General features: G+C 46.9%; 1 long non-coding RNA gene across 11 annotated transcripts in view; it reads left to right on the top strand.

Moving 5' to 3' along the window:
* Positions 1-13,522, top strand: part of LOC105605336 (uncharacterized) — a 327,912-nt gene that overhangs the window by 76,932 nt on the left and 237,458 nt on the right. For 9 of the 11 annotated variants that reach the window (XR_009598760.1, XR_009598758.1, XR_009598764.1 and 6 more), the window contains 2 exons: positions 8,621-8,749; positions 9,998-10,249. This is a non-coding gene — a long non-coding RNA (uncharacterized LOC105605336). Of the gene's footprint in view, positions 1-8,620; positions 8,750-8,839; positions 9,068-9,997; positions 10,250-13,522 lie in introns of all 11 variants that reach the window. The other 2 variants (XR_009598757.1, XR_009598762.1) reach the window with 2 other exon arrangements.

The raw sequence follows: 13,522 nt of genomic DNA, 5'->3' as shown, positions 1-13,522 counted from the left end.
CTTAGCTGAAGCTGAAACGTCAATACTTTGGCAATCTGATGCAAAGAACTGACTCACTGGGAAAGACCCTGATGCCGGGAAAGATTGAAGGTGGGAGGAGAAGGGGATGACAGAGGATGAGATGGTTGGATGGTATCACCGGACTCAGTGGACATGAGTTTGCGTGAACTCTGGGAGTTGGTGATGGACAGGGAGGCCTGGCGCGCTGCGGTCCATGGGGTCGCAGAGAGTCGGACAGGACTGAGCGACTGAACTGACTGGCGTACATGTGTCCCTCCCCATCCTGAACCCCGCCCCCACCAAGACTTCCCTCCCATCCCAGCCCTCCAGGGTGGCACAGAGCAGCAGCTTTGGGTTCCCTGCATCATAGAGCACACTCGCCCTGGCTCTCTGTTTTCCGTTGGGCAATGTGTATGTCCCAGTGCTATTTGTTAGTTTTGAGTCTCTGTTAATGTCGATATAATATTTGTGCCCTCTCAAAAAAGTAAACGTCTTGCTCCTCTTACGGGCTTGTTCCGAAGGGTTGAGATATGGACCCTCTTTTTTTTTTTTTTTTTTTAAATTTATTTATTTATAGCAGTGTCCTGTCTTGGTTGCAGCCCTCAGGATCTTTATTGCAGCTATCGGGCTCAGTAGCTGAAGGTTGTGGGTTCCAGAGGGCAGGCTCAGTAGCTGAAGTGCGAGAGCTCAGTTGCCCCACTGCATGTAGGATCTTAGTTCCCCGAACAGGGATCAAACCTGGACGCCTGGCATTGGAAGGTGGATTCTTAACCACCGGAGCACCAGGGAAATCCCTGGATCCTCTTTGCTAACTCATTGTCTGTTCTTTCCAAATAACATCCTCTGGAACACCAATATCGTCACCCAGGTAACCAAAGGTGCTGTCAGACAAGTTGGAGTTGAGAAATGTGTTCATGGCCTCCAAGCCCCGTATCTCTACAAGTTCAGCATCGGCTGTAACACTGGCCTGTTAAACAGCCATCCGTTTGTGGAGTCATTTACACATCTACCAAGGGTTTCCCTAGTGGCTCAGCTGGTAAAGAATCCACCTGCAATGCAGGAGACCCCAGTTCGATCACTGGGTCGGGAAGATCCTACTCCAGGATTCTTGGGCTCCCCTGGCGGCTCAGCTGGTAAAAAAAAAAAAAAAGAAAAAGAAAAAAAAATCTGCCTGCAATGCGGGAAACCTGGGTTGGATTGTTGGGAAGATGCCCTGGAGAAGGGAACGGCCACCCACTCCAGTATTCTGGCCTGGAGGATTTCATGGACTGTATAGTCCACAGGGTTGCAAAGAGTCGGACGCGACTGAGTGACTTTCACGTTCACGTACTGTCGATGGGAATGGAAACTGGCGCAGCCACTGCAGAAAACGGTACAGAGGGTCCTCAGAAAACATTTACAAATGGAACTCCTGCGGGATCCAGCAATTGCACTTCTGGGTGTGGATCCACAGGCATTGAAATCCGGATTTCAGAGCAGTCACTGCATCCCCGTGGGCCCGGATTCCACCCCTGCTCATGTAACGAGATCACACACGCTGCAGCCAAGAGCTTGCTTGCGGAAACTCAGAGATTCCATGTGTCTCAGCTAAGACCCGGCACGCCAATAAACAGATAAACAAAGAGAGACTTCCCCGATGGTTCAGTGGTTAAGCATCTGCCTGCCCACACAGGGGACGCAGGTTTGATCCCCGCTGTGGGAAGACTCCTTCTCCATCACTACCCAAATTCTTGTTACCTGAATGCTCGCCCTCCAGATTCATGAACAGAGTGGATTCAGAGCTGCTTTGGAAGACAGAAAGACCGTCTGTTTCTGTCCTTTAGAAATGGACTCTGGTGGGTTTTTAAATTTTTTTTTTTTTTCCAGAAGCAGTGAACAGTTAAGAGATAAGCCTTGCAACACAGGAGTGTATCAAATAAAAGAGAACCTCAAATACAAAAAAAAAAAAAAAGGGAAAGAAATGTACTTTGGGCAAAAGCAGTCATTTCAGAATATAGCTTTTTAATTTTTTTAATATAAATTTATTTATTTTGATTGGAGGCTAATTACTTTACAATATAGCTTTTTAAAACGTCAGAATTTCTATGGCTGATTCAGGTTGGTGTTTGGTAGAAACCAACACTCTAACCTAAAGCAGTCATTGTTCAATTAAAAGTAAATAAACATTTAAAAATAAAGCTGTCAGAATTTATTAAAATCACCTGCGTACAAGCAGTTTACTACATAATACTGTGGTGAACCGAAGGATTAGCTGTAAAATGTTAGCCTGCAGGTTCTTCACATGGACAGGTCTGTACTGCGCACTAGCAGAGTCTAGTTCACTAAACCTAAGTTCAACACCAAAGGCCGCTGCTGCTGCTGCTGAGTCGCTTCAGTCGTGTCCAACTCTGTGCGACCCCATAGACGGCAGCCCACCAGGCTCCCCCGTCCCTGGAGTGGGTTGCCATTGCCTTCTCCAGTGCATGAAAGTGAAAATTGAAAGCGAAGTCACTCAGTCGTGTCCAACTCTTAGCGACCCCATGGACTGCAGCCCACCAGGCTCCTCCATCCATGGGATTTTCCAGGCAAGAGTACTGGAGTGGGCTGCCATTGCCTTCTCTGCAAAGGCTCCTAGTGTCTGTGAAATAAACCAACCCCTGTCTAATAGGGTGGTATAGTCACACTCCATAAAAGGCGTTTCTGAGATTTCAGGATCTGGAGAAGTGTTACTCTTGATTTTCACGCACGCTAGTAGGAGAGATTGTGCCAGACAATGTTTCAAGAAGAGATTTCAGCATATGATCGGTGTTGGTTTTGGCACAAGCTTTGGTACGTCAAGTGTCTTTCAAGTGTCCTTTCTTGGACGTTCTCCTTCTTCGTTTTCAAGTCTGTCTTGGTTTTGGGTAAGTAGCGAAGGATTGTATTAATGAGGTTATAACAGTCATCGTCGAGAGGTCCTGTACCCTGAAAGCTTGCACTGGGCAAAGATTTCATTCATCTTCCTGCCCGCATCTCTTGTTATTCCTGATGGCACTGTTGGTATGCTCTCTGTGGCTTTGGTTTTACTACCACCAACTAGGATAACAGAAGCATTTCTGGGAAGGCTTTACTCAGTGAAGAGTGCAGTAGCTAGGATATCCTGTTAATCCCGTGAAATTATGGGAATTTGATTTTCTAAAAGAAGTTTGTTATCAGGACCACTGTACCAGGGGCTCTTGAAGTGAAACCAAAATATTGATGCCGTCGGTGTGACTTTGGACTCAAGTGGTGTAGTGTGTGCCTTTGAAGTCTGTTGCTGTCGAGATATGTGAGTAACATATTGTTCTTTAGTCGCTTCAGTCTTGTCCGACTCTTTGCGACCCCGCAGACGGTAGCCTGCCAGGCTCCTCTGTCCATGGGATTTCCCAGGCGAGAATACTGGAGGGGGTTGCCATCTCCTTCTCCTGCAGGTAACATAAGAAGCCTCTAGAAACATTACAGTGATCCTGCTCCTGAGGAAAGCAAGCTGACAGTGTTCATCATGTGTGGGTCCATGATGAACACAAGGTGAGTCAGAACTGGCTGAGCACTGCTCCTCTATCTGAGCCACACCTCAACAACATTTTTGTTTCATCTCAGAGGTAAATGGCTAGGTTTTTTTTTTTCCCCCAGATACAAACGGTTCAGATTTTTGAAACGACATGTCAGAAAACATCCCTGCAATGTTCCAATGGAGGCATGTAAATGCATGTAAAACCGTATTCTTCTTTTTTCTTGTAATTAAAGTAGGCACCTGGGAAAGCATATAAGACTTTATATTATTACAAAACTCTTTATACTGCAATTAAAAATAAAGCAAAAAAAAAAAATAACAAGCGTCTTTGATGCAGGCTTCCCATATGTGTGAATTTCATTAAAAACAGAAGCCTCTTAAAACAGGTGTGTTTTTAAAAGCATGTTATCCATTTTTGCAGAAGAAAAAATACTTACAAAATATTTCTAGTTTAGAGGACAGCCTAAAATATTTCTGTTTTAGAGGACAGCCTGGACATTGAGGTGTCCAGAGCTCCAGCATCCCGGCTGTGAGCCCTTGGTCCTGTTTGAGCCTGTGGTTCAGAGGGCATCTTCCTGGTAGACGTGGCTGCCTCAGACTGCTGGCCTTCGTGTCCCGTGGCCTTCCGATGCCTCGTGTGTTGGGTTATGGCTCTCAATTTACAGTTCTCCTGCTTCCTTCTTCTCTTTCACTCCAACATCGGCTGTGTTTTTGCAGCTGATGGAAACTGCAAGCCCATGTGACGTCTTTTTTTCTTTTTTCTTTTTTTTTTCGCTGTTTATCTGAAATGCACGTGTAACTGTGGGCCCTATAGTTTACCTGGCACTTTTATCACACCCTTTTGCAGGAAACCCTAAACATAGGAAGCCTGCTTCCTGCATAGGTCCCAAGGGAGACAGCAGGCAGCATAGGGCCCTAGGGACTCCCACAGAAGAGTCCCATGCCCAGCACAGACAACACATACAGTTCCTGTGATTTTCTTCCTCTTCTTCTTTTAATAAAAAAAAAATTTTTTTTTGAGCGGAGCATGGCTACAACTCTTATTTTTTGGCAAAGAGTTTGGCAAATTTCCTTTCTCCCTCCCTGTCTCGTTCCCCCTCTTCCTTCTTCTCTTAAGTCATGTTACATCCTTGAAGAGAAAGGCTGGTCAAGGGCAGAAATCCTTAAGTAAGTCTGGGAGCAGAGATACTTAACAAAGTCTGGGAGCAGAGATACTTACAAAGCCCAGTGCTTTGTGTTTTGAAGTTTGAGGTTGTACTTTATTTTTTTCTGTAGAGAATTCGCCAGTGCAGATGCTAGATTAGGGTGGTGGTGTTTACTTGCTTCATTGTCTCTGACTGTTTGCAACCCTGTAGACCCTCCAGGCTCCTGCTGAGCCACCAGGGAAGCCCAGACTCGGATGCCTTCTATCACACTCTCAAGCTTTTTCCTGTATTGCATCAGTAACAAGGTACAGCAGCTATCACTTGCTACAGGACATCCATTAGACAGAGAAGTTGATTATTTAAAGTAGGGCAGTTTACCAGGAAATATGTGGAGAAGAAAAATAGAATCTCTGGGTACCAAATTTGTCTTAGAGAAGGTGAACTAATGTAGTGAATGTAGTCTTTCAAAATATGGGGTTTAATCTCCCGCTTTAAAGTACAGGTCCCAGGACTTTGCTGGTGGTGTAGTGGTTAAGAGTCCACCTGCCAGTGCAGAGGACGTGTAGGTCCGGAAAGATGCCACGTGCCACAGGGCAGCGAAGCCCGTGCGCCACAACTATGGAGCCTGTGCCCCGAAACTAGAGAAATCACCCCAGGGAGACGCACGCACACCACGAGAGCAGGGCAGCCCCGACTCGGTGCAGCTCGAGAAAGCCGGCACGCCGCAGCCAGACCCAGCACAGCCGAAACCAGCAGACGAAGCAGCAGACGAAGAGCACAGGCCCCAAAGTTATTTACAGATTGGTAAATATACTCCGTTTTTAAAAGTGAGCTGAGGTCTATACGCAGTGTGTACGTAGTAGATGGCATTTGTGATTTAATTCTGATACCTGCTATGAACAGCTGCCGGTGGAAAAGGCCCCGATGCTGGGAAAGACTGCAGGCAGGAGGAGAAGGGGACGACAGAGGATGAGATGGTTGGATGGCATCACCGACTCAATGGACAGGAACTTGGACTCCGGGAGCTGGTGAAGAACAGGGAAGCCTGGCGTGCTGCCGTCCACAGGGTCACGAAGAGGCAGACGCAACTTGGCAACTGAGCAACATCTACCATGAAAATGGCTTTTGAATACCAGCCCCCTAAGCACCCTAGAAGACCCTTGCTAAAGTGAAAATTTGAGTCCCAGACAGATTTAGCGTGGACCAACCAGGATGCATCATGAATGCAGGAAAAGACTTCTAATAATCAGCTTCAGTGCCTTACTTTTTTTTTTTTTTTAACATAGATCCAAGAGTTCTGATCACTTCAGTTCAGTTGCTCAGTGGTGTCTGACTCTTTTCAACCCCATGGACTGCAGCAAGCTTCCCTGTCCATCACCAGCTCCCGGAGTCTACCCAAACCCATGTCCATCGAGTTGGTAATGCCATCCAACCATCTCATCCTATGTTGTCCCTTTCTCCTCCTGCCCTCAATCTTTCCCTACATCAGGGTCTTTTCAAATGAGTCAGCTCTTTGCATCAGGTGGCCAAAGTATTGGAGTTTCAGCTTCAGCATCAGTCTTTCCAATGAATACCCAGGACTGATCTCCTTTAGGATGGACTGGTTGGATCTCCTTGTAGTCCAAGGGACTCTCAAGAGTCTTTTCCAACACCACAGTTCAAAAGCATCAATTCTTCGGTGCTCAGCTTTCTTTATGGTCCAACTCTCACATCCAGGCATGACTACTGGAAAAACCACAGCTTTGACTAGATGGATCTTTGTCGGCAAAGTCATATCTCTGCTTTTTAATATGCTGTCTAGGTTTAATGTGCTGTCTAGGTTTATGTATATAGGCATTTATTTACTTGGCTGCCTCAGGTCTTAGCTGTGGCAGGCAGGGCCTTCTTTGTGTCATGCAGAATCTTTCTTTCCGGCACTCAGCCTGTCTAGCTGTGGTGTGTGGGCTCTGTAGGTACAGAATATGGTCTGTCTACTTGTAGCGCTGGAGGGCTTAGTTGCCCCCAGGCATGGGGGATCTTCATTCTCCAACCAGGGGTCAAACCTGCCTCCCCTGCACTGCAAGATAGATTCTTAACCTCTGGACCACCAGGGAAGTCCCAATACCTCATGTTTTGAGGGCAAACCAAAACTATGTCTCAGATGTTCCCACGTGGGAATTGTCCAGGAAAAGGGAGTTTCTCTGCTTCTGTTTGGAACTTATCTTGCAATGCATAACACATGTGTACACCATAAGATTTATAAAATCTGCTTGGAGCTCTGGGGAATTATGGCTAATTGTGCACTATTTGGAAGAATAATGCATGAAAGTTAATTCCCTTACTTCCTAGTTAATTGTTTTTGTTTAGTTGCTAAGTCGTGTCCACCTCTCCTGCGACCCCATGGACTGTAGCCCTCCAGGCTCCTCTGTCCATGGGATTCTCTAGGCAAGAATCCTGGAGTGGGTTGTCATTTCTTCCTCCAGGGGATCTTCCCTACCCAGGAATCTAAGCTGCATCTCCTTTTTGGCAGGCGGGTTCTTTACCGCTGAGCCAGCAGGGAAGCCCACTAGTTAATTAATCCAGGGTTGAATAGGCACTCTGCTTGTGTATTTGGGCTTCCTAGGTGGCGCTAGTGGTCAAGAACCTGCCTGCCCATGTAGGAGACGTAAGAGATTCAGGTTTGATCCCTGGGTTGGAAAGATCCCTTGGAGGAGGTCATGGCAACCCACTCCAGTATTCTTGCTGGAGAATCCCATAGACAGAGGAGCCTGGTGGGCTACAGTCCATGGGGTCGCAAAGAGGCGAACATGACTGAAGCGACTTAGCACTACAATGTGTATTCTTTTTTACGTTTATAGTTGTAAGGAATAGCTTGGGTTTTACCCCTCTCTGCAAAAAGAAGCAGATCATTTGAATACAAATATCTTTTTTTTTTTTTTTTTGTATTATTACCTGGGCAGTTTGAATGCAGTTTAACATAATTTGAAAAGAGTAAATGTGTATGATGAAATTAGCGTTATTCCCTTTGTGGCTACATGAACTGCAGATTTACATCTCCACTAAGGGCTTCCCTGGTGGGTTCAGGCTGTCAAGAGTCTGCCTGCAGCGTGGGAGAACTGGCTTCAGTCCCTGCGTCGGGAAGGTCCCCTGGAGGAGGGCATGGCAACCCAGTCTAGTATTCTTGCCCAGAGAATCCCATGGACAGAGGACCATGGTGGACTATAGTCCATGGGGACACCAAGAGTGGGACACGACTGAGCGACTACCACACCGAGCATTATTTGCCTTTACAAGCCGCAGGCCCCGTGGTTTGTGATCATTCTGTCATTTTCAGAGCAGGCTGATGGTGTCTGGGGAGGGTGCAGAGAGCAGGGGTTCCCCACTGCGGGGTGGATGTGTGCATCTGAGTTTCTCTTGTTGGCTCCTCGGTGCCTGCTCTGGTTCTGTGGCATGCCAGCTTGCTCCCCCCGAGTCTCAGAAGTTCCCTGCACGGCTGGCAGCCGCAGACTGAGGCTGACACGGGCCGCTGCGCCCACTGAGCGGGTCGTGCTTCCTGGGCAGGGACCGCTGCTGATGGGTGCGTGGCCGAGACCCCAGCTTCCTCAGCAGGGCCCCCCACGAACAGGGGTCTTTTCTTAATGGCCCTTATCGCTGAACCATCAGTAACAGGGCGGATTCCACGGGCTAAGCCAGACACATTAAAGGTTCCGTTTGAAGGTGACCGATGACACTCACCCTCAAAGAGTCCTCCTTTGAAAGATGACACAAGGGTTACGTTTCAGAGGTCGGGATCCCCTAGGGCTGCCTTTCATCTCTCCCAGGGGGTCCCCTCTGTGACACTCAGCACTTGTTGACCGCTGAGAAAGAAACTGCTGGATACGATCAGACCAGAGAGCCCGAGGCCCTCCCGTTCCATCCTGCCTTGCCCGTGGGGCCACCCAAAAACTCCCCGTCTGCATCTCATTCGTGGTGCCTTTCTCCGTAGGGAGCTGCCTGGAGGTTATGTCACAGCCCCGTGAAGAACAACACTCGTGGTTGTTGCTGTTGTTGTCCAGTCGCTAAGTCGTGTCTGACTCTTTGCCCGCCAGGCTCCACTGTCCGTGGGATTTCCCAGGTAAGAATCCTGGAGTGGGTTGGCATTTCCTTCTCCAAGGGAACTTCCCTACCCAGGAACGGATCAAACCTGCGTCTCCTGCATTGGCAGGTGGATTCTTTGTGACTGTGCCACCTGGGAAGGCCACAGAACAGCAGAGCCACCTACAAACACCTAGCTGCTCAGACACCTGCTCTGACTTGATACCTGGTCGGCACGGTGTCTTGTCCAAAGCCCGAGTCAGAGAGGAACCACGTGGAGCCACGTGCTTTCAGCAAAATGGGCTGAACCGGAGAAGCTGCACTCGATGGCCCAAAGTATTGCATTCCTCACTGTCCGGTAATGGCTATTGCATTCCTCACTGTCCAGTAATGGCCCGTGAGGTTAACTCGGGCATTTCCCCACATAACCCGGCAAAAGTTTGCGGTTTCTAAAGTCGGGCAGCGGGAGATGCTTAATGTAATGGCTCCTGCGGTTTGTGGAAGTCATTCATGGCCTCTGAACTCCGAGATGTTGGGGATCTAATTGGAAAAGCAAGCTCGACAGCTCATGGGTGAAACTGGGCTAGAAGGAACTAGCTAGCCATTTGGGTTTAGGAAGAGTATACATTTTTTGCTTCTTTTTACTTGCAAAGTTCTTATAACATTGGGCTTCCCTTATGGCTCAGGTGGTAAAGAATCTGCCTTCAATTCTGGAGACCTGCGTTCAATCTCTGGGTTGGGAAGGTCCCATGGAGAAGGGAAAGGCTACCCACTCCAGTATTCTGGCCCAGAGAATTCCTATAGTCCATGGGGTTGCAAAGAGTCAGACACTGAGCGACTTTCACTTCACTTCACTTGTTATAACGTAGTTGGGAATGCAGTATATAAAATATATGATGTTGGCAGTGATATGCACGATTGTTCTGCAGTGCCAGAATGTACCAGCTGTAACAGCAAATGAGGTCAAAGAGATATCACGAAGTAGGAAATATTAAATATTATTTAATTTTTAATAATATTTGAATTGATATTTAAATAAAAATATTAATTTTCCCCCCTAAGAACAAGAACATAGGTAGCCCAGGAATGCTTTGCAGACGAATGACTTGGGAATTTAGACTCTGGGAAATTTCCTGCTCTGAAATGAGGAGTCTTTCATGTTGACTAAGGAGAAAAGAATTGGCTGTTGAGATAAAGAGAGGATGGAATAAATCAAGAGAAAAATAAATAAATTTAAAAAAAAGAGAATATTCCACAAAAAATCTTGCTCGACACTTTATGTTAATAGGTATGCAGCAAACTGGTGCCAACAGAAATAAAAGGGAATAGAACCATCGAAGATAACCGTACGTTCTAAGTGTCCTAGTAACTGGCAGAGCTGTGGTGTGACCAGCAAGAAAGTTGGGAAGAAGAAACACAGAGTGGAGGAGGAACAGGGAAACACGTTTGGGGCCAGCTGATCATGACTGATTGGACACAGATGACCAACATGCTCAAGCTGATAAATACTCAAGCAGACACCAAGACTGTAAGAGCAGAGGTGAGAGCTGGGGTCCGGGACGATCAGATGAGATTTAGCAGCAGAAGCAGCAAGACCAAACTTGAGTCGCTGTTTGTTTATTTTTTTCAAATTTATATATATATTTTATTTGGCTGTGTGGATCTTCGTTGCTGCACGGTGACTTTCTTTGGTTGTGGCGAGTGGTGACTGATGTCTAGTTGAGGTGCGGGGGCTTCTCACTGGGGGGGCTTCTCCTGGTGCAGAGCAGAGGTTCTAAGGCACGTAAGCTTTAAAAGTCGTGGGGCGCAGGCTTAGTTGCTCCACGGCATGTGAAATCTTCCCTGAGCGGGGATCGAACCCGCGTCTCCTGCACTGGAAGGCGGATTCTTAACCACTGGACCACCAGGGAAGCCCCTGTTTTGCATCCCTGAGGGATATTTGGGCTTTTAATACCAAAACATACTAAAGAACGAAGGGAAAGATCTTGTCACAAAATACACGTGCTTTTTGAACATAGTTGGTTACCACGGAGAGGGAAAATAGATTCATTTCGTAAACAACGCAAGTGCCATGTGGTTCGTTTCTCTCTCAGCTTCTCAGGTCCTCAGTAATGCTGGACAGTTTGCTTGCTGGAAATTCTAGTTTAATGTGACCCGGACATTTGACTCTGAAGGTTGACCTCTGCACCTTCACGAAGAATGTATGTTTCTGTGGGACCTGGAGAAAAATAATGACAATAATAGAAGTTTTAATTGATTGATTGATGCTTTTAAATTGTGGTGCTGGAAAAGACTCCTGAGAGTCCCTTGGACCGCAAGGAGATCAAACCAGTCAATTCTAAGTGAGATCAACCTTGAATATTCATTGGATGCTGAAGCTGAAGCTCCAATACTTTGGACACTTGATGCGAAGAGCTGACTCATTTGAAAACATCCTGATGCTGGGAAAGATTGAGGGCAGGAGGAGAAGGGGACGACAGAGGATAGGATGGTTGGATGGCATCACCGGCTCGATGGACATGGATTTGAGCAAACTCCAGGAATAGTGAAGGACAAGAGAGCCTGGTGTGGTGCAGCCCTTGGGGTTGACGAGTTTGACACGACTTAGCAACTGAACAACAGCAAGATAAAGCTTAGAAAGTCTTAGCAGAGTTGCTCGTTGGCCAACCAGCGGCTTCTGTTACATTCGGAACTGACATTAGAGCTGATTATAAATGCTTGCAACACACACACATCTCCCCAGCTGCAAGGCTGATTGAAAGGACTAATTAGGTCAGCTTCTAATGTAGCAGCTAAAGCTAGCAGATCAGAGTGATACATGTAGACAAATTCAGAAGAGAGTGTCCCGTATCCATCTGACTGTGCTTGTCCGCCCTCTGCAGATACAGATGCACTGCTGACTCACTGAAAAGACTGGGAAAGTGGCCAGGAACATTCTTATCTTGACATTTAAAAAGGTGATGGATTGAGAGAGGAAAGAGGAGAAAAAGTCATCTGCACTGAATGTGGGTAGGGGCCAGGCCTAGAGGCGCAGAGGCACGTTGAAGCAACAGAGGCAGGCGAGGATGGGGGTGTGGGCAGTACCTTAGGGCTCCTCCCGAGAACCACCTCGTTTAAATTCATCAGGAGGGTGTCCTTGGTGGCAGTAAAGAATCCCCCTGCCAGGGCAGGAGACACGGGCTCCGTCCCTGGACTGGAAAGATCCCCACTTGCCTCAAGGCAGCTCAGCCACAACTGCTCAGCGTGTGCTCTGGAGCCTGGGACCTTCCACTATGGAAGCCCTTGCACCCTGGAGCCTGTGCTATGAAACAAGATAGGCCACAGCAATGAGAAGACCAAGCATTGCAGCAAAGAGTAGCCCCCCCCCACCCCACCCCCCAGCTCTCTGCCGCAGCAGTGAAGACCCAGCACAGCCAAAACGGAATCAATATAAAATAAACTCATCAGGCGTAGCGAGGGGTGAGTCCCGGCTGACCCAGGATTCCCAACCACCTGCATTTCTATTCCTTTTCTCCAACATGTTTGCACGTAAGACTTCTCCTGAGCCTCTCCTGAAGATGTAAAGACAAGATCGACCTATACCTACTCTAAATCAATCAATGAAACTTTTGAAAGACAGCTCTTTCCATGCTGGATCTGGTAAAGATCTTTCCCATTCCTGATTCATCTTGAATTGTAAGAGCATCTGACTTCGACTTTATGTGAAATGAAGGAAGTCTTTGACAGAAAATGAGTATGTGTGTGTATGTATTCACACATACTTATGCACACACATAAATGTGTGTATATATATATATATACACACACATATATGTATTATGGTGTGTGCAGGCATACTCAGTCACTTCCGTTGTGTCTGACTCTCCGATTCCACTGACTGTAGCCCACAAGGCTCCTCTGTCCGTGGGATTCTCCAGGCAAGAATACTGGAGTAGGTTATCATGCCGTCCTCCAGAGGATTTTCCCAACACAGGGATCAAACCAGCGTCTTGTGCATCTCGGGCGTTGCAGGCAGATTCTTTACCGCTGAGCTGCCTGTGAAGTCCCATGTATTATGGCGGCAGCTTTAAAAAAAAATTTGTCTTAGTTGCAGCATGTGGGAATCTAGCTGCCTGACTGAGGATGAAACCCAGGCCCTCTGCATTGGGAACTTGGAGTCTTAGCTACTGGACCAGCAGGGAAGTCTCATCAAGGTAGCAGTTTTTATGCAGAAGCAATTCATAGCCCTAAGCTATCTCATCTAAATATAATATATCCTATAAGAATTGATAATTGTACATAAGTTCCAAGCAAGTCAAGGGTTAGATATACAAGCCATTTACTTCCTAGCTGCGTGATCTGATTCTATTTTAACTTCTGTGAGCTTCAATTTCTTTATCTGGACAATTGAAAAATAGATTATATACAGAGACTTTGAGGCTTTGCAGCGTTCAATAGGGGCTTCCGTGGTGGCTGTAAAGAATCTGCCTGCCAATGGAGGAGACATGGGTTTGACCCCTGGATTAGGAATATCCCTTGCAGGAGGAAATGGCAACCCACTCCAGTATCCTTGCCTGGAGAATCCCATGGATAGAGTAGCCTGGTGGGCTACAGTCCATGGGGTCACAGAGAGTCAGACATGACTGAGCGACTAAACAACAACAACCGTGTTCAATAAATGCTAATTTATTCTATTCCTATCTATCATGTATGTACATGTGTGTCTCAATCATGTCTATAGTATTTACATGTGTATTTGTCATCTATCTGTGTGTGTATATATATATACACATATATATAGAGAGAGAGTATTTTGGGGCTTTCCGAAAATTGC

The sequence above is a fragment of the Ovis aries genome, chromosome X, assembly GCF_016772045.2.
Source record: "Ovis aries strain OAR_USU_Benz2616 breed Rambouillet chromosome X, ARS-UI_Ramb_v3.0, whole genome shotgun sequence".
In the NCBI taxonomy this organism is placed as follows: domain Eukaryota; kingdom Metazoa; phylum Chordata; class Mammalia; order Artiodactyla; family Bovidae; genus Ovis; species Ovis aries.
Note: the sequence above shows the minus strand (reverse complement) of the source record. Positions and strands in the feature narration are given on the sequence as shown.